Here is an 18,973-nt window from a genome sequence, read left to right as displayed (position 1 = left end):
CCACCACGTGGAAATCCCCATAACTCCAGAGCCCAATGTGGTGGTTGAACAACCTACAGCTCCTCCAAAGCCCCACTATGTGGAAATCACCATAACTCCAGAACCCAATGTGGGGGTTGAAAATCCTACAGCTTTTCCTCTAAAGCCCCACGACGTGGAACTCACCATAACTCCAGAGCCCAATGTGGGGGTTGAACAACCTACGACTTTTCCTCCAAAGCTCCAGGACATGGAACTCACCATAACTCCAGAGCCCAGTGTGGGGGTTGAACAACCTACAGCTTTTCCTCCAAAGCTCCACGACGTGGAACTCACCATAACTCCAGAGCCCAGTGTGGAAATCACTATAACTCCAGAGCCCAATGTGGGAGTTGAACATTCTACAGCTTTTCCTCTAAAGCCCCATGAGGTAACACTTCTATGTCCTCACCAGGGGACTACAAATCCTCCTCCAAACCCCCCGGAGATAACATTTCCACATCGAGTTCTGGAAACTACAAATCTTCCTCCAGAGCCCCCTGATGTGGCTGTGGATACGGAGGCGGAGAGAGGCGCGGGAGCCCAAGGCTGAGACACACTGGAGGGAACGAGCTAGTGTCCCGTCATCATCCCGAAATAGCTAGCGAGAAGAGGAAGATGGCGGCGGGAAAGGAGTAAGCCTCTCCATGCTCCGCGCCCCTTGTAAGGGTCCGGCGAAGCGTCGGAGAAGGAGAGACCACACGAGACTAGCTCCATGCAATGGCAAGGGGGATTTATTAGGGATCCGTTCCAGCGCGCTGGGGCTCCGTGCTCACTCAAGAAGGGAGAGCCAAGTGGCTCCAATCACTCTAGTTGCATGCAGATGCCTCTCCTGGTCAATTAGTCAGGTATGAAAACAAGCCATTCACTCCTGGGCCCAGAGTTAACAGCCGCCAAAGCCTCAATAAATTACTTTAGGAATGATGCCTGTTTTCAGTGGGGTCTACCTCATCTTTCTGGTTTTGTCAAAGATAACTATTCCAAGACAAACCTTCCTTTACCTATGGCCAACGGGAGGCTGAGAGGGCACATTAGCGAGTCTGGGGCAGGGGTGAGATAATAAGATGAACACAGTAGATACAGATTTAGCAAGCAAAACAGGTTGGTTTTGTGTGTGTGTGTGTGTGTGTGTGTGTGTGTGTGTGTTTTAAGAGAGAGAGAATTTCAATATTTATTTTTTAGTTTTTTGGAGAACACAACATTTGTCGGTATGTGGTGCTGAGGATCCAACCCGGGCCCCACGCATGCCAGGCGAGCGCGCTACCGCTTGAGCCACATTCCCAGCCCCCCCCCCCCGCCTTTTTGTATTCAGACGCGATTTCATGATTAATATTTACAAGGAGAGGATCTATCCACATTTGCTGCTGCTTATAATACTTTTTCCATTCAAATTCCTTGGTCTTGATGCACCTAGTTTAGCAGGTAACACCCCCTCCTTATAATGTAATGATAATATTTTCCACTGAAAAATAAGAGCCGAGATTATTGGAAATCCTAGAAGATGTTCCATGTCTTTGTCTATAGGAGGCTTCTGTCATTTCACCCCAACTCTCAAATTCCCTGTTGATGAGCGGTCCACTTGTGGTAGCCCACCATGCACCAGGTCCAGAGATCTGAGAAACCTGAATGACAGACTTCTATGAAACTCCACAGCCAACAGGAGGGCTCTGCTTCTCTTTCTTCAAAGCCACCTTTCCAGCACATGTCCAGAGTTTCTCCAAGCTTATATCTTTCCTAAATGACGTTCTTCATCATGAATTTCCCTTCCGACTTCTCCACTGTGTTAGCCAGCATCTCCTGCAGGGCCTGCACTGAGAGGGACTGCTCCAGCACAAAGATGCTGATGGACAGGTCCGGGGCACATTCTATTCTTGGAATTGGAAGTGGACTCTAAGAAACAAAGTCTGTTGCCAAATCCTTCTGCTGCCAAACATAGTTTCTGTTGTTCTTTGTGGATGGTTGCGGTACACTGCAGAACCACTTCATCCTCCCCATCCAACATTCTGAAGTTGTTTTCTGTCACGTCCTATTAGAAATAAGCTCAGTAAGCCAAGAATCTTCATCCCCTGAGCATGGTGGCTGCAGCCCCTCAGGTGACAGATCATTCTGATGCTGTGCTGTCAGGGGCCTCCTGCCACGTGGGACTTCGGAGCTCTGTGAGAGCTTCAGCCTTGAGAGGACTCCTGTTTTTTTTTTTTAAATTATTAGTTGTTCAAAACATTACATAGGAGAGGACTCCTCTTATCTGCAAGAATGGTCCAATTCTCCACTGCTGTGGAGGAAATGGCTCAGAGAAAGACCTTCCTCAAAAGGTCTCTGATTGGCCTGTTGGGTCACAGTTCAGGGAAGAGGAGACTCTGACTGGCTAGCCATTGTCTTGCACATATCCTGGGGTGGGGGACTTAAACCTAGCAGAATCACAGTGAGTGAAGGAGGCTCATCCCTAAAGTAAAATAAGAGTGGTACCAAAAGATTGGTCCTTGTTCCCAATGCCACTCCAGTAATGAGGACACAGTTTTAAGAAAAAAGGGAAAAAAACAGAGGGGACTCTTGTCCCAGAGGCTACATTCCAGGTATGTCTGATGGGTGTGTGTGTGTGTGTGTGTGTGTGTGTGAGAGAGAGAGAGAGAGAAAGAGAGAGAGAGAGAGAGAGAGAGAGAGAGAGAGAGAGAGAGAGAGAGAGAATTCACTTGTTAATTTGGGAGATTTCTTAGATCTTCTTGAGCCATCCCCCAAGTCTGAATTACTTTATTCTTATGATTGGAGGTGTGCTCAAAGACAGATAACTGGGCCTAGGATAGAGAAAAAGAGTAATCCTGTTTCCCCTGAGATCAGGGAAGGGAAAACTAGGGAAGGGGAGAGAAAAAAACACATGCCTATTTTAAAAATAAGTCTGTGTGTGGCTGTGGTAGTACACACCCGTAATCCCAACAGCTCAGGAAGCTGAGGCAGGAGGATCATGTATTTGAAGTCAGCCTCAGCAACTTAACAAGGCCCTAAGCAACTTAACAAGACCCTATCTCCAAAAAAAAAAAAAAAAAAAAAAAAGAAAAGAAAAGAAAAAAAAAAGAGGAGGAGGAAGAGGAAGAGGATGGCTGGGGATGTGGCTCAGTGGTTGATGCCCTGAGTTTAATCCCTGGTACCAAAAAATAAAAAATAATAATAATAAGTCAATGTGGCAGAGCAGCAAGGGCTATATCAAAGCATGAAGTGTTATGAGAGGCTCTATTACCAAAAGACAAGGGAATGAGATGAATAATGGAGGATCAAAGACTGAAGCTAGATTGAACTAACCTTTAAAGCATAAACTCAACAGTTCTTCACAAGTTCATAGATACTATGCATCTGGAAACCTCTCAAATTCTTTTCTCTGGTTCGATAGTATTTTGCAGGCGCCTTTATTATTGTTCCAGTCACAGGGTAACATTTTTTTTTCCCCATCTGGAGTCTACCTGGTGCACTCATGGTCCATTGTGAAATGTTTTGTGGAAATGTGCAATATTTATGTGCATTTGTGCATTGCCCTCTCCTGCCACTTCCTCCATCCTCCCCCATCTTAACTCCAGGCCTTTATATAGCTTCACCTTGTATAGAGCAAGATGAGAAGAGGTAGTCAAGCATGGAAACTTTTCAGATATCAGGAGCCTGGAAAATAGGGGACCAGGAAACAGAGACTCCTGAAAAACAGACAAGAGATTATTTTGAGGAATTCCACACAGTTATCCTTTCAACAGCTGAACAAAAATGCAAGGGAATAACTGAGGGACATGAAGTGCTTGATTTAGGGGCAGGACATGCTTCTTCTAAACCACCAATATCTGTCTGTGATGATTATGACCAGAAACAGCTATCCTTTTGCCAAGGTAGGTAAGTTTCCCTAGAAAACACCTTACCTTCTTTCTTGTTTAAAATGAGTTTGACACAAAAGAATAGTTTGTACGCGTGTACTTGTCATCTTCCTGCTCAATATCAACTGTATTGAATGAACACTGTGACCCATCTAGCCTGAAACTGAGGGGAGGAGAATTACTGAGCAGGCAGCCCACTAACAAGGTGGGGGACCACCCCCAACAGCTGGTTTTATAAATGGAAACAGGAACTGGGCCCTCTAGATTTGTGGAGATATGAGGGCCACCTTCCTTGCCTAGAGGCCAAGGGAGCATAAGACCTCCAACCAAAGTCAGTGCAGCTTCTTTCCAAGAATTGGCCTGTCCCTGGTCACCCTTGTGCTACTCTCTTAGGACGTGCAAGTACCTCTCCTGACCCTAATAATTCACAGTCCAAGCTCAGGCCCTAGGCTCCCATTGATGGAAGTTTGCAAGTGTGAAGTGCCCAAAGAACTGTCCCTGGCTCCAGGGCGCAGTCGCTGCTCTTGATATTTTTCTTCTAAGTTCATTTGAAAGAGCGATGTCACTTCTACAAGGAAAGAAAACAAACAACTACAAGGCTGGAAGAGGAAAAGCGAACCCCTGGGCTTCAGGTCTTCAGGATTGTGTTGAACACATGAGACTGCCCAGAGAAACCTCAAGGTGATCACGTGGTATTAGGTGCCTTCAAAATAGGTGTGTATTCCCGGCTCTTAAAAGCCAGGAGGAAGGCTCCAATTTGAGCCCAGGCTCTACCCACTTGCCGCGTCCGGCTAATGGCCCGAGTCCGGCGAGAGGCGGCGGGATTAAAAAAGACACAGGAGTCCGAGGTTCTTCATCCAGGGGGAATCTCCTCTTTATTAGCTCAGCACATACTTATATATATTCTTTTGCAAAGGGCAGGGAAAGTTACTAGTAGGCGGGAGAAAAGGGGGGAGGAAAAACAAAGGAGCCTTCAACCAGGAACCTTATCGGACCCAAGCAGGTCAGGACTTTCCCACATGGCCATTATCGGCTGAATGATATGAAAACAGACACCACAAATCCTCCAAGGCCTTGTGAGCTCCTTCAAGGCCCTGTGAGCTGGCCTCCTTGACGTGCACAAAAATCAGGGCTGGATCCAAGCCCTGGGGGCCGGGGGGAGTCCGTGCCAGCAGTTCCCCCCCTTTTGTTTGTTGCACGTCAAAGGGAATCAAGTAGCCCCTGTCTTAGGTCGTTCACTGTCCTTACAGTGCTTACCCGTCTCTGGGGAGGCCCCATTCCCCTGTCTTGGGTTGCAGTGCAAGCGTGAAAGTTGCCCGTCTCTGGGTACTACAAGATCAGCTCGTTGTTGCCAAGGTGTTTAATGGTATCTACTCAGCCAGTCATTATTAGGTCTCTAATTGGTTCCGGTTCAACAAGGCATAAAGTCAGAGGAGAGGAATAATAAAGAAGAAGAGGGGTGAAAGGAGGAAGGCATGAAGCAGGGATTATTGTAGAAAAAATCATCTTCGAATCGGTCGGAGACAAACTTCAGCAAAATCATCCTTGGTTTTCCCTGTATTTGGCCATGAATCTTGGGCGAGGTGGCATAGGTTAAAAGTAATGTTCGGCCACCATCCTGGTGAGGGATAATGTCCGGTACCCTGGGCCAAAACTGCAATCTTTCCCGTTTCCACATTTTGTATAGTCCATTTCAAATTCCTAATAATATGGGGACTTGTCTGAAAATTTGTACCTATTGGGAGGCCGAGGCCCCCATGGACTAACTCACCCAGAAGGAGCATCACCAACAGAGTCCATCTCACGGTGTGGAAGATCGGTGGCAACGGCAGGGTCAGGCATCTGGGGGTCTTCATCTGGAGCCTCATGTGTGTCATTCACCGGCCTTATGCAGCGTTCCGGGACCCAAATGGACTTTTCTGCTCCTGGAGGGAAAATACATACGGCTCCTCTCACTCTCGCTAAGAGTGGAGCCAAAGGCTGCCACCTTCCGGTGGATAAATCTTTCCACCGTACTTGAGCATTTTGTACAGTTGGAGGAGAGAAATGGCGCTGTGCGGCCGTACGTCCCCTCGCATCCTTGAGCAAAAAATTCAAAGTGAACAAGGTTATGGATAATAGCGCTTGTGGTCCCTGGCAGCATCTATATATCTTCCCCTCTTTTGTTTTTTGTAAATAGGTTTTTAAATGTTGATGGGCCCGTTCTACAATTGCTTGTCCCTGGGGGTTATATGGGATTCCAGTTCTATGTTTAATCTCCCACTGGGCACAGAAGCGTTGAACTGTTTGGCTTGTATATGCGGGTCCATTGTCTGTTTTGAGACATCGTGGAGTGCCCATGCAAGAGAAAGCCTTTAAGAGATGTCCAATTACATCTTTAGCCTTCTCTCCAGTATGTAAGGTAGCAAAAATATAGCCAGAATATGTGTCAATAGAAACATGCACAAAAGACAGCTTTCCAAAACTTGGGAAGTGGGTAACATCAGTTTGCCAGACATCATTGGGGTGTAAGCCTCTAGGGTTAACACCTAAACTGGGAGAATGAATAAATGGAGCACATACTGGGCATAGGGAAACAATTTGTAAAGCCTGATCACGCGAGCATCCTGTGCGGAAGCATAAGGATTGCGCATTTAGATGGAATTTAGCATGAAGTTGTGAGGCCTCATCATACCCGGTTATGGTGTATATTAGGCCCATATTATGAGTGGCGGCATCTGCTTTAGTATTACCCTCCGCCAGAGGCCCAGGAAGCTCCGAATGTCCTCGGATATGTCCAATGAATAAAGGATCTTGTCTAGCCCAAACAAGGAGTTGAACTGTTTGTAATTGTTCCATGATGGTAGATTGTCTGCCAATATAAGGGGCTGTTTCAATAACTAAGGCTAAATTGGCAACATAAAGACTATCAGTGTACACATTAAGTGGAATAGAATTGAATAGTTTAAGGGCCATAATTAAAGCCTCAACTTCTGATCTTTGGGCAGACAGTTTAGGAACAGGGTGTTGAATTACTTGAGATCCATCAAAAACAACAGCAAACCCCCCTTTTGCTCCATCTGTATAAACAGTTTGAGCTCCTGGGATAGGCTCCCCTTTAATAATTTTTGGGAAAATAATAGGACATTTTTTAAGACCTTCTAGAAGTTTATGTCGGGGAAAGTGATTATCAATTTTACCTTTGAAATTACAAAGAAAAAGACACCAAAGATCATGTTCTTGTTGCAATTTTAAAATCATATCCTGGGTATAGGGTTGGATGAGAATATCGAAAGTCTTTCCAAACAATGCATCACCCAAATATTTGGCTTTCCAAATTAGATTTATTACTAGTTCATAAAAGGGAGTTATTACCCGAGAGTTAGAAGCGGGTAAATGGACCCAATAGATAGGGCCTGCTTGCCAAAACACTCCAGTAGGAGTTATTTTAGATGGCAAAACTACAAATGACAGGGGTATAGAGTAGTCTATCTGGGTAACCTGCATGTCTTGTAGGGCCTTCTCTATCAGCCTTAATGATTGTAGAGCCTCAGGTGTGGGTTTCCTGGCTGAGGTAGGGGAAGGGTCTCCTTGGAGGAGATCATACAGAGGCTTAAGTTCCCCTGTGGGAATATGGAAAGATGGACGTAGCCACTGTATTTCTCCTAAAAAGGTTTGCCATTGGTGTAAAGTCTTAAGGTGATGTATCTGGAACTGAGGCTTTTGGGGATAGATTCCAATATGATTTATAATATACCCCAAATAGTTAAAAGGGTGTTGGAATTGAACCTTTTCAGGGGCTATAATCAATCCTGCCCCCTGTAGGAGGGACTGGAGGACCTCATAAGCCTGAAGGAGGGAGTCTTTCTGTGGCCCTGCTAATAAAATATCATCCATATAATGAATAAGATACAGCTGAGAAAATTGGCGCCGAAAGGGTTGTAAAACTTTGGCTACAAAATATTGGCACATTGTGGGACTATTGGACATCCCTTGGGGTAGGACAGTCCACTCAAATCGTTGGTAAGGCTCCCTAAAATTTATGGATGGTAGGGAAAAGGCAAAGCATTTTTGGTCTTCTGGATGTAGGGGAATGGAGAAAAAACAATCCTTTAAGTCTATAACAATAAGGTGCCAATCCTTAGGGATTGCAGTCGGGCATGGCAGCCCTGGTTGCAGGGGTCCCATGGGCTGCATGGTTTTATTAATCGCCCGTAAATCCTGTAGGAGTCTCCATTTTCTCGATCCCTTTTTTATGACAAAAATAGGCGTATTCCAAGGAGAAGTAGAGGGTGTCACATGTCCCAGGTTAAGTTGTTCCTGAACTAGTAAAGAAGCGGCCTGTAACTTTTCTTTTGTCAGGGGCCACTGTTCTACCCACACTGGATCGTTTGATAGCCATGTGATGGCTAGTGGGGGTGGCCGCTCTTCAGCGGCCCCTAAGAAAAATTTCCCAATCCTCGTTGGTCCTTTCCTTTTCTAATAACCTGGCCCATTGGGTCTATGGGGGAAGTTCTGCCCTCATGTTCCTTTCCTAAGCCTTTTCCAGGCAACCATCCCATATCCAGCATTACATTATTAACAAAATGATTATTTTCTTTTAAGGTCTGGGTAGTAAGGATAGCCCCCATTTGTTGGAGTAGATCTCTCCCCCAGAGGTTTGTGGGAAGCCCGGCCACCACATAAGGTTGGAAGAAGCCGCTGTGACCTTCATTATCTTCCCACTTTAAGAAGGATGCACTCTTTTGTGGTCTGGTTTGACCTATGCCCTGTAGGACAGCAGAGGGACTTTGAAGGGGCCAGGCACGAGGCCACTGTCTATCGGAGATGACAGAAACATCCGCCCCCGAGTCCAATATTCCCTCAAAGGTTTTATCCTGTATTTTTAATGTAAACTTAGGACGTGAATCCAAATGAGCCACCCAGTAGGTTTGGGGGGTCCCGGTGGAGCCAAATGCGCCCCTTTCTCGGGATCTGAGAAGATTAGGTCCAGGGACAGAGACCAAGGGCAGAAGCACCAGTTGGCTTATGCGCTCTCCCGGGCGGATGACAACAAGCCCCTGTGTTGCCTCTACTATCATCTTTATTTCTCCTTGGTAATCAGAATCAACAACTCCGGTAAGGACTCTCAATCCCCGCTGAGCAGCACTACTTCGCCCTAGTACTAATGCCACTGTCCCTTCAGGAAGGGGCCCAAATACTCCAGTGGGTAAAATTTGGGGTCCCATTTGTGGGGTTAGTACTGCTCGGGAGGTGGAACTGAGGTCCAATCCTGCACTTCCTGGGGTTCCCCGGGGGAGTTGGCTGATAGAAAGGGGTTGGTTAGTGGGAGGCGGCGGAGACGCCTGGCCTCTGAGGCTTGACTCTGTCTCGGCATTGCCCCGTACACTTTGGTTTCGGGGGCCCGGGGCGGGCCTTTGTTCCCGTTTCCCGGCAATATGAAGTGACCTTCATTGTCAAATTTGGATTTACAGTCTTTGCTCCAATGATTACCCTTACGGCAGCGGGGACAAAGTCCCGGTCTTCCTCTGCCAGGGTTCCCATAAAGTCCCGGGCAATTCTTTCTTATATGACCTTCTTTGCCACATTTGAAGTACCCCCTCGGGTTAGCTTCTTGATTGTTAAATTTTTGAAAACCAGTCTTAAGGGCCGCGGCCAAAACTTGACCAGTGATATGGGGCCCATCTATATCCTTGCATGCTCTAATCATATCATCAATACTTTTAGCTCGTGAGGACTTTATGGCATTTTGGCAGTAAGTATTAGTGTTTTCATAAGCCAATTGCTTAATCAAAAGCATGGCCTGTTCCAAGTTTGGGAATATTTTTCCCGCTGCCTGTATTAGGCGAGCTGTAAAGTCTGAATATGGCTCGGAAGGTCCTTGAGAGATTTTTGAAATTTTAGCCTCTGTTGTGGAGACGGGTAAGGCCTTCCAGGCATGCACGGCAGCTGCGGCAATCTGAGCGTAAACGCCTGGATCAAAATGTATCTGTTGGTCAATGGTGGCATATTGCCCAGTCCCCGTCAACATTTCTGCATTCCTCTGTGGATGGCCTGCATTCTGATTAATTTGGGCCAACTCACGACATCTCTCATGATATTCACTTTTCCATAGCAAAAAATCTCCCCCTGATAAGACAGCCCTACAGAGTTGTTGCCAATCACCAGGAGCCAACTGATTAGCTGAGAAAGACTCAAAGAGGGTTAATGTAAAGGGAGCATGAGGCCCATAATTTATAATTGCCTCCTTAAGTTGTTTGATATCTTTAAAGGCTAAAGGGACGTGGACCCGGGCTGGTTGTTCATCAGCATCAGTATTCTCTATCACAGGAAAAGTTTGAGCTATCTTAGGGCTCCAATGGACCCCGGCTCGCCTAATTAGGGGGTCTCTGCTTCCGTCCCAATAAGGATTATAGAGAGGAGGAGGGACAGGTGGGGGTGCACTAGGCGCTTTTGAAATAATTCTTTTTAAATGACCCTCCATCTCTTGAATCTCCTTTTCTAATTCTTCCTCCTCTTCAGAGAGGCAACTAGCATCCTCAATGTCCTTGTCTAAATTAACGTGAAGGCGTCTCTTATTTCTCCCAGTAGGGACTTCAGGAGAGCCTTCCTCTTTTAGGGAAGCCTCCATCTGTTCTTCCTGAACTTGATTAAGGGCTTGTTCACATTCTGCAAGTTGTTCCTTAATTTTTACTTTGTCTGTTAGTAAGGCATCTTTAATCAATCTCCACAAAGAGAAAGTGGCAATAGGGACACTCCTTGGTCTTTTATCCCTCAATAATTTCTGAAGATCATGTCTGATTTGATCCCAATCATTATTATTAAGAAATCCCCCTGTCAGAAACCAAGGACATGCCTGGGCAATAACTTCAACGAATTCTGTTGCAGTTTTTGTCTTTATTCCTGTTCCTTGTGTGTTCAATAGCTCTCTGAGTTCGTTGGCCAGACGAACCTTAGCTGTTGAGTTACCCATGGTGCGCACCTCTTTTCCCCTTCTCTTATGGAAGGTCCCCTTCTCTTATGGAAGGTTTTTCTCCCCTTCTCTTATGGAAGGTTTTTCTCCCCTTCTCTTATGGAAGGTTTTTCTCCCCTTCTCTTATGGAAGGTTTTTCCCCTTCTCTTATGGAAGGTGAGTCCCGTCCGCTTATTTACCTCTGCTTTCCGGTCTCGGTGGGAACCTCCACTTGCCGCGTCCGGCTAATGGCCCAAGTCCGGCGAGAGGCGGCGGGATTAAAAAAGACACAGGAGTCCGAGGTTCTTCATCCAGGGGGAATCTCCTCTTTATTAGCTCAGCACATACTTATATATATTCTTTTGCAAAGGGCAGGGAAAGTTACTAGTAGGCGGGAGAAAAGGGGGGAGGAAAAACAAAGGAGCCTTTAACCAGGAACCTTATCGGACCCAAGCAGGTCAGGACTTTCCCACATGGCCATTATCGGCTGAATGATATGAAAACAGACACCACAAATCCTCCAAGGCCTTGTGAGCTCCTTCAAGGCCCTGTGAGCTGGCCTCCTTGACGTGCACAAAAATCAGGGCTGGATCCAAGCCCTGGGGGCCGGGGGGAGTCCGTGCCAGCACCCACTGGGTTGGACTGATGCCTTCGGGGGGCAAAGTTAGAGTAGGTATTAAGAGAGGGTATTATTGGTACTACTCAAGTGGACTGTCGTCGGCTTTGTGAGGCTAAGTCACTACTCCAAAGTCGCTCAGTTTATGCCAACCGAGCGGAGTCAGAGACCCAGAAGCCTGGATCTACCAGCGCGGGTCCAACTCAGGCCGGTGTACAAAGATCTAGAGCCACTCACCTGCGGATGGGGCTCTGCACCCTCAGGCTTTTAAGAACTCTGCCTCTCATCCTCCGAGCCTCACTACTGGCTCCTCGGGCTGGAGGCGGGGCCGGAGAGCAGAATCAACGTAATGGCATCAGGCACTGGGGCGCCGCTTCCTGTTGTCAGTGGCCAGGAGGCCGCAGCGTCGGTTGGTGAGTTAGGGGTCAGGGGTTGAAGAGGGCAGCGCGGGGGCGTTGGGGCCGTAACGCCAACGGACAGTTGGTCCTCCCGCCCTCGCCGTGATCCCAGAGATCTTGGTTGCCTCGAGACAGTCCGGCTTCCGAGCCCTCTGCCCTCCCAGCCCGCACCCGGCTCCCACCGTAGCCTTGGGCCCGCGCTGCCACCGTTGGCCTGTTCCGTCCATTTTCTCCTACCCGTGACCCAACCTCAGCTCTTGCTCCCATCTTCTTACCACCGGTCTTGCATAAATGCAGCCTCACTCGTGACCTCTCTTTAACCTAGTTGCAACTCCGATCTGGATATATCCCTTACCTCCTCTTTATCTAATCCTCACCCCACAACCCCCCTGGCAATCCTAAAACTCCGCACAAACTTCCCCTAAATCCACCATTCATGTTTCCCCTTTTCTGGCTCAGCTCTCTCATCCCCAGCTCCCAGTGTCTACCCAGCCCCCTAAGGTCTGTTTATCCCAAACGTCTACCTCTCCCCTCCTCTCATTGAAGACCTACCACTAAAATAGATGCCCTGTTGAGCTCACCCGCTTCGTGTTAACTCCTCTTTCAGCCTTCTCCCAAATTTTATGTGTAGCTTCTTCACAGACTTTGCCCTTAACTTCCTAGCTCATTATATATTTCTCTTCCCTCCTCTACCATCGCGAGGAAACCCCATTCCTAAGTCTTTATCTGTCCCCATCTCTAGTTGCCTCAGTTCCTCTCACCCTCTTCCTTTTTATTAACAGAGATCCTCCATGTCCTTTCACCTTTTGTCCCCGTAGCAACTCTTCACATCAACTCTGCCCATTCTTCCCTTGACAGCTCCCATTCAGCCTGAAATTGTAGTGCATAGCTCCCTGCCAACCCCACCAGCTACCCCTGAACAGTCAAGTCTAGGTGCTTGCTCAGAGGTGAGCAGCTTGATAGACCATGCAGCTTGTTTGGTTAATGAGTGCAGGGGGGTAGAGTTCCCCTACTCTTGGGTCAGAGATTTTTTCCTGGTGTCTGGTCCTTTTTTTATTATTATTTTTTATTTTTTAGTGGTACACAATACCTTTATTTTGTTTATTTATTTTTATGTGGTGCTGAGGATCGAACCCAGGGCCTTGCACATGCTAGGTGCGCGCTCTACCACTGAGCCACAACCCCAGCCCTGGTGTCTGGTCCTTATACCTGTCCCCAGGGATTGTTTTTTCACCGTTCATATTATATTACTTGTGTTGACTATTGGAATGGTAGGTGTCATTGAAATTCCTGCAAGGTAAGAGATGGTCCCTCACCCAGCTCACTCATCCTGGGGCAGTTGAAGTCCTTGCTTCCTTTTGACTGGTATTCTGGCTCTGGAGAACCTCAGGGAATGCCAGTGGGGTTGGCTCTAATTACAGAGCCATGGCCATGTGTCTTGTCCTGGCACTTGTGGAGGATCCTGTCCCAGTGCTCCTTGCCAGAGCTGATGGCAGATCAGTTCCAGCACTAAACACAGGGATCACATGGTGTCAGAGGCATGTTACATGTGAACAGTAGAGGTGGTGGGTCCTGAGGAAGCTGAAGCCTAGGTGGGTGCAGAAGCTGTTGAATTGCTTCCTCTTTTCTGTGCTGGGTCATTGAATTTTAGCTATTTGGGTTTCATGAACACAGGAAGTCACATTATCTCACAGTAACTGAGGCAGAGGGTTGTTTCTGAGGCACCTGGGGCTCATGCTCAGTGGTTATAGTTTCCTGGGGACTTTTTGATGTACATTTCCTCTGAATTCTGATGACCTGGTTTCAGAAGGGTTGGCCATTTGATGGCAATTTGTTTATTTATTTATTTATTTTTTTGGTGCTGAGATCTAATCCAGGGCCTTGCACATGCTTACACTGAGCTACACCCCAAGCCCTGGCAGGATTTATAGGGCCCCCAAGAGGACCCATTGTCTTTGCTTGTCACTATGGTCTTTTCTTTTGAAAACTGAATGCACTGCTACCTTCAATATCCTTCCATTAAGATGTGACTTACATGAATGGCTTTTACCCTTATTGACAGCTTTGTTTAATGGCGGGAGTTCCACAGTACCCCTACCACTTCAGAATGGTGTACCTCAGGTTTCCACAGTCTTAAAAATGAACCTACCTACACTATGCCCTGTTTTAATTTTATTCACCAAGTCATTCAACAAGCATTTTCCAAGTATACTGTGTGGCTAAGCACAGTTCTAGGTATAGAAATGCAATATGAATGACTCAGGCAAAGTTACTGCTTTTTTTCATTCAGAGTTTGTTCCTTGCCAGGCATGGCGGTACACACCAGTGACTTGGGAGGCTGAGGCAGGAGTATTGCAAGTATGAGGCCAGCCTAGGCAACTTGGTGAGACTGTGTCATAAAAATCAAAAGGTCTGGGGATGCACCTCAGTGGTAAAGTGCTCTTGGATTCAAGCTCCAGTAAACAAACAACAAAACCAGAATTTACACTTTGTTAGAATTCTACAGCACATGGGACAAGAATATGGGGAAATAGTTGTTATTGGATGGAAAGAAGGAGGGAGGAAAGAAAGATATTCAGTGTTTACCATTTTCATAATTCTGCCTTTGCCCACTAATCCTTGGTCCGGGAATCACAAGCTAGAAATTTCTCACCTTCCAGTGTATTTTTTTTTCTTTTTCTTTCTTTCTTTCTTCTTTTTTTTTTTTTTAATGGAAATTGAACCTTGGGGCACTTAACCACTGAGTCACACTCCCAGCCCTTTTTATTGTTAGTTTGAGACAGGGTCTCACCTAGTTGCTTAGGGCCTCACCAAATTGCTGAGGCTGGCCTCAAATTTGTGATCCTCCTGCCTCAGCCTGGGATTACAGTGGTGTACCACCACACACTGCCTTATCCTCCAGCAAATTTTATTTGAAATTATTGTTCTGAAGGATTTATCCTCTCCTCCCACCCCACCCCATCCAGGAAGGACACTGGTCCAGAAATCCACCTTGCTTCATATAGAAGGAGATGCTGTTTACTCATTCAGCACTCACATGTCTGAAAGATCAGCTGCCTTTCCGAATCAGAAGATAACTTTGTCATTCTTTTCCCAGTGAAATAACATGACTCATCAGTTAGTACAGCAGTTAGATGGCATAAACACCAGTCTGTTGTTCTGAAGAACCAGGGTAAGATTCAGACAGTAGACAGAAGGCTGTTAGGAGAGGCTGAGAATTCTCTGAAGAGAATAGGTTGCTGTTTACTGATGGGTTGAATGTTTTGAGAGTGGTAACGTCAGCTTATCCATTTCTTCATTTAATGTAAGTCTTGTCTAAGCTGTTCTTCTCTTTTTATTTCTTCCTTGATCTCTGGAGGAAATGAAATTGGACATACTGTATATAGAAGGACAAGCAGTATAATGAAGAAAAACAACTAGGACGGTTCTTTCCTGGTGTTGAAACATTTAGAAAAGACATCTGTGAAACTCAGGTACCCTGAGAAGGACTTGGGCTTAGCTGTTTGGGACTATGAATCTGATCACCAGGATTGTGTCTTGTTGCTTACAGGCCTAATTCAGTAAAGCAGAGCTTCTGACCACAGCTCTGAAGAGTCTGGAAATAGTAGTTTCCTTAAAAACTTTCAAGCCAAAGACCTAGGATAGTTTGATCTGATGAAAAGACAAGGAGACCAGAGAATTCTGTCCCTTAGCTGAGCCCTGTTTCTATTTAACTTCTATTTTCTCCTCTGTAAAATAGGGATGATCATCTTTATGGAATTACTCTAAGAATTAAATGAGGTTGGAAAATGAGATCAGAGAAACTTGCTTTGTTTGCTCTGGAAAGCAGCAGAAGGTTGGATTAATGTCTGCTTAGGGGTGAAGATAGACTTATTGTGATTTGGGGTTTCCTAAATGGTGGGAGTCACCTTTCCCCTGCCATTCTTTCCCTAGTAGTGTTGCCCATCTTTCCCCTTCAATGAAGCCATGGTTCTTTCCAGTTTGTTTTTTGGTGTCAATAAGGGATATTCTGAGGACAGGAAATGACACCAGCTGGTCTAGTGGCAGATTTAGGGTCTGAGCCACCAAATGGATAATGGAACAGTGACCCAGCAGTAAAGAGATCCAAAGCCTCCATTAGTTTCCACCAGAAAGTTCTTACGTCATCGATGGTCGTCATTGATGGTCACGTTCCTGCCTCCTTGAAGTACTGTGGAAGAGCTGTGAATAAGTAGGCTGCTTGGGCTTCCTACAAAGAAAGGTAGAGGTATCCTGAATTGTGGCCTGAGCCTCAAAGTCTTGGTTCTGTTTTGTAAATTGTGAAATGGCTGTTCTGAATTCCTCTTAGCTGTTAGTAATTTTGTGGCTTTCTAACCCTTAATTTTAGGCAAGTTATTTGTCTCTTATCAAGTTATTTGTCTCCCTTCCCCCCATCTCTCTCTTTTTTCCTGAACCCAGGAGCACTCTACCAGTGAACTATGTTCTAACCCTTTTAATTTTGAGACAGGTTCTCCCCAAGTTGCTGAGGCTGGTCTTAAACTTGGGATCCTTCTGCCTCAGCTTCCCAAGTTCCTGGGATTGCTGGTGTATCGCCCAGCTGACCTCTCTTAGCTTCAGTTTATTTTGTTTGTTTTAGCAGACTGGTGCTTGGCCAGAGCACTTAATTATTGATAGCTTCTCCTAATGAGTGCTGTGTTACTCTCAGCTAATTAGTTAATGAGGTATTAATGGATCCAAGCTACTATACAGATTATTGAAGTCTATGCCCTTAGGGTCCTTATAACTGGTTGAGGAAAGGGAAACTTTGAAGCTTAAGGGCTCGTCTATAAGGCTTGAGGGAGTGGTTTAGGCCACTGAAATTGTGGATTAGGTTTGCAACCTAGGTTCTTGAGCCAGGGGCCGGATTTTATCTGTTGGATGGATCAGGCATGTTGCCAGGCATGACTGACTACAGTATGTATCCCTTTTCCTCTTCCTCTGATGCCCAGTGTGTAGAGCAGGTCTCAGGAAGCTCTGAGAATCCACTGGTACATGGAGCAGCAGAATGTGGCAAAGGGTGAGGTGATCAACCAGGAGCTGTAGCCAGGGCCAAGGGCTCTTCCAGGCAGTCTGCCAGGGCCACCATCCACACACACCTGCCTCCCTCTGTGGCCTGGCTTAGAAGGTCTGCTCCAGGCCCTAATTCTCTGTGCCGTGTTTATTCTTGGCCCACCGCAGAGGCCAGAGATTGAAGCAGCAGTTTCATTGAAGGCCACCCTGCTTTCTCCTTCTCAGACCTCAAGCTCTTCCACTCTCCTGTAATCCTTGCTTCCAGGCTGGCCCCAGCCTGGGCCCCCAGGTGAAGTGTCTTTCTCCCAGCCCACCTTGGAGTCCTGGCTCTAAGGATGGCACTCACTCAGGAATTCCCTTGAGCTGGGGTTGGCATTACCCTGGGGGCTGTGGAGCCAGGCCACTGTGAGCCATGGCACCTATGATAGTTGCTTGACCTTATCAGCTTCCATGTCCTTATCTGTCAGGTGGAGATAATAAAATGGGACTGCTGTGACTATGAGGAGCTTAAATGAGGCAGTCTATGTCACATTCCTTGGTTCTGTTAACTTCTTCGGGTCATAATTACTTGAGAGCAGAGACACCCATATATATATATTTTAATTCCCCTGAAGCTCAGCAGAGTAGTCACTGGAGATTTGTTTAGATGTGAGGGCCCTCCCAACCTAAGCTTCTGGGGGCCAGGCCTTCCAACAGCACCTTCACGCTTGCTCAGGTGCAAGGAGAGAGCCAGCTGCCCTGAGGGAGTTAATGTTGTACTGACTTCCAACTATTTTGGGCAGTGGCATTCTTTGCTTATAGATTTGGGTGGCCACACCATTAGATTATAGATGCTATTTATACCAGTAAGAATTTTACACGTTCTTATTCTCCACTGGAGAAGTCTGATACTACGCCCTCTGTGCCTTGTTGGTTAGAGGTAAATTGTAAACAGACTCCTGTTGGTCTATTTAGACACATCCCTGGCCCCCCACCCCAGGAGAAGCAGAAGTGTGGGAAGAGAGCTCTCTCTATTTTGGTGCTGCTCCCCTTAGGTTTTCCACTGCTGACCTGGTAGACCCTGGAGGGGACAAGAATTGGGAAGCTGCTACAGGATTCCCGGCTTTCAGTGTTAATTGTGAGCTCTGTGTCCTGATCCCCTTGGTTCTTGGCACCTTCAGCTGAAGCCTCCCCTTTGTGTCCTAGATCAGCGTTTGGTTCCTTATCCCTGCCCCCATCCCACAGGCACTGGCTTTGGGGGCAGCTTTTGGTGTGAAGAACCCTTAACCACCCACTCGTGGCACGCGGGGCTCCTCCCTTCCCAAGTATTGAGCCTCTGACTTGTTTCCCTTCCGTTTCCTTCCTTAAAATCCACTTTCAGTTTTTACTTCAGTGTTGCTCAGAGGCCTCTCAGTGGCTGTTTGGGTGAGCTGGGCCTACCACCTGCTGCCTGCCGGGAGGGGACTCTGGCTGCAGGGGTGAGTTGGGAGCCTGCTCACCTGGCCGCCATCTCTCCCTGCAGGTGTCATGTGAGCCTCCTCAGGAGCTGCTGCCTGAGTGGAAATGCTCTCAGTGGTGGAGAATGGACTGGACCCCTGGGCTGCCATCCCGGTAGGTGGGCAAGGGTGGGGAGGGCTGCAGAGACTGCCATTTTATCGGCTTTTCTAATTGAAATGAATGGGCAGTGCCTAGAAAGAGGCCTCAGGTTGAGAAAAGGTGATAGTAGAGGCAGACCCTGAGGTTATCCTGCCTCTTCTGGATTTTCTTATGGGCCATAAAATGGGGATTTATTTTTAAAACACTGGGAGAGCTGAGGGTAAAGCTCAGTGGCTGAGTTTGCCTAGCATGTATGAGGCCCTGGATTTGATCCCCAGCACTCCAAAAATAAAAATAAAAAAATAAAAACAGGGAGTTAAGTTATCTGAAGACAAAGGATTTCCAATCAGCCCTTCAGCCCTCTGCCATGAGGCCTGAGGCCATGACCAGGTCAGTTTGGTCAAGATGCTGATTTGGTGAGAAACAGACTCAAGGCACTGGTTTGTTGTTTCAAGAATGGAAGCAAATGGGAAGCTTACCTATGTCTGAACATGAACATCTTCTAAGATTTTTCAAACATAGTTGCTTGTCACCAATTCATCAGAGACCCCTCAGATCC

At 46.8% G+C, this 18,973-nt stretch overlaps 2 pseudogenes across 2 annotated transcripts in view; both read left to right on the top strand.

Annotated features, from left to right (window-relative positions):
- LOC308636365 (meiosis-specific coiled-coil domain-containing protein MEIOC-like) overlaps window positions 1-18,105 on the top strand; it is a 54,274-nt pseudogene extending 36,169 nt beyond the window's left edge. Inside the window, exon 7 of the transcript in view lies at window positions 18,025-18,105. The product of the transcript in view is annotated as a meiosis-specific coiled-coil domain-containing protein MEIOC-like (transcript). The remainder of the gene's footprint in view (window positions 1-18,024) is intronic.
- A 221-nt stretch (window positions 18,106-18,326) lies between these two features.
- LOC308636867 (pleckstrin homology domain-containing family M member 1-like) overlaps window positions 18,327-18,973 on the top strand; it is a 37,249-nt pseudogene continuing 36,602 nt past the window's right edge. The window contains exon 1 of the transcript XR_014024348.1: window positions 18,327-18,429. The product of XR_014024348.1 is annotated as a pleckstrin homology domain-containing family M member 1-like (transcript). The remainder of the gene's footprint in view (window positions 18,430-18,973) is intronic.

This window comes from Spermophilus citellus, assembly GCF_964194105.1.
Source record: "Spermophilus citellus genome assembly, chromosome: 17".
In the NCBI taxonomy this organism is placed as follows: domain Eukaryota; kingdom Metazoa; phylum Chordata; class Mammalia; order Rodentia; family Sciuridae; genus Spermophilus; species Spermophilus citellus.
This window is presented reverse-complemented; position numbering and strand designations above follow the sequence as displayed.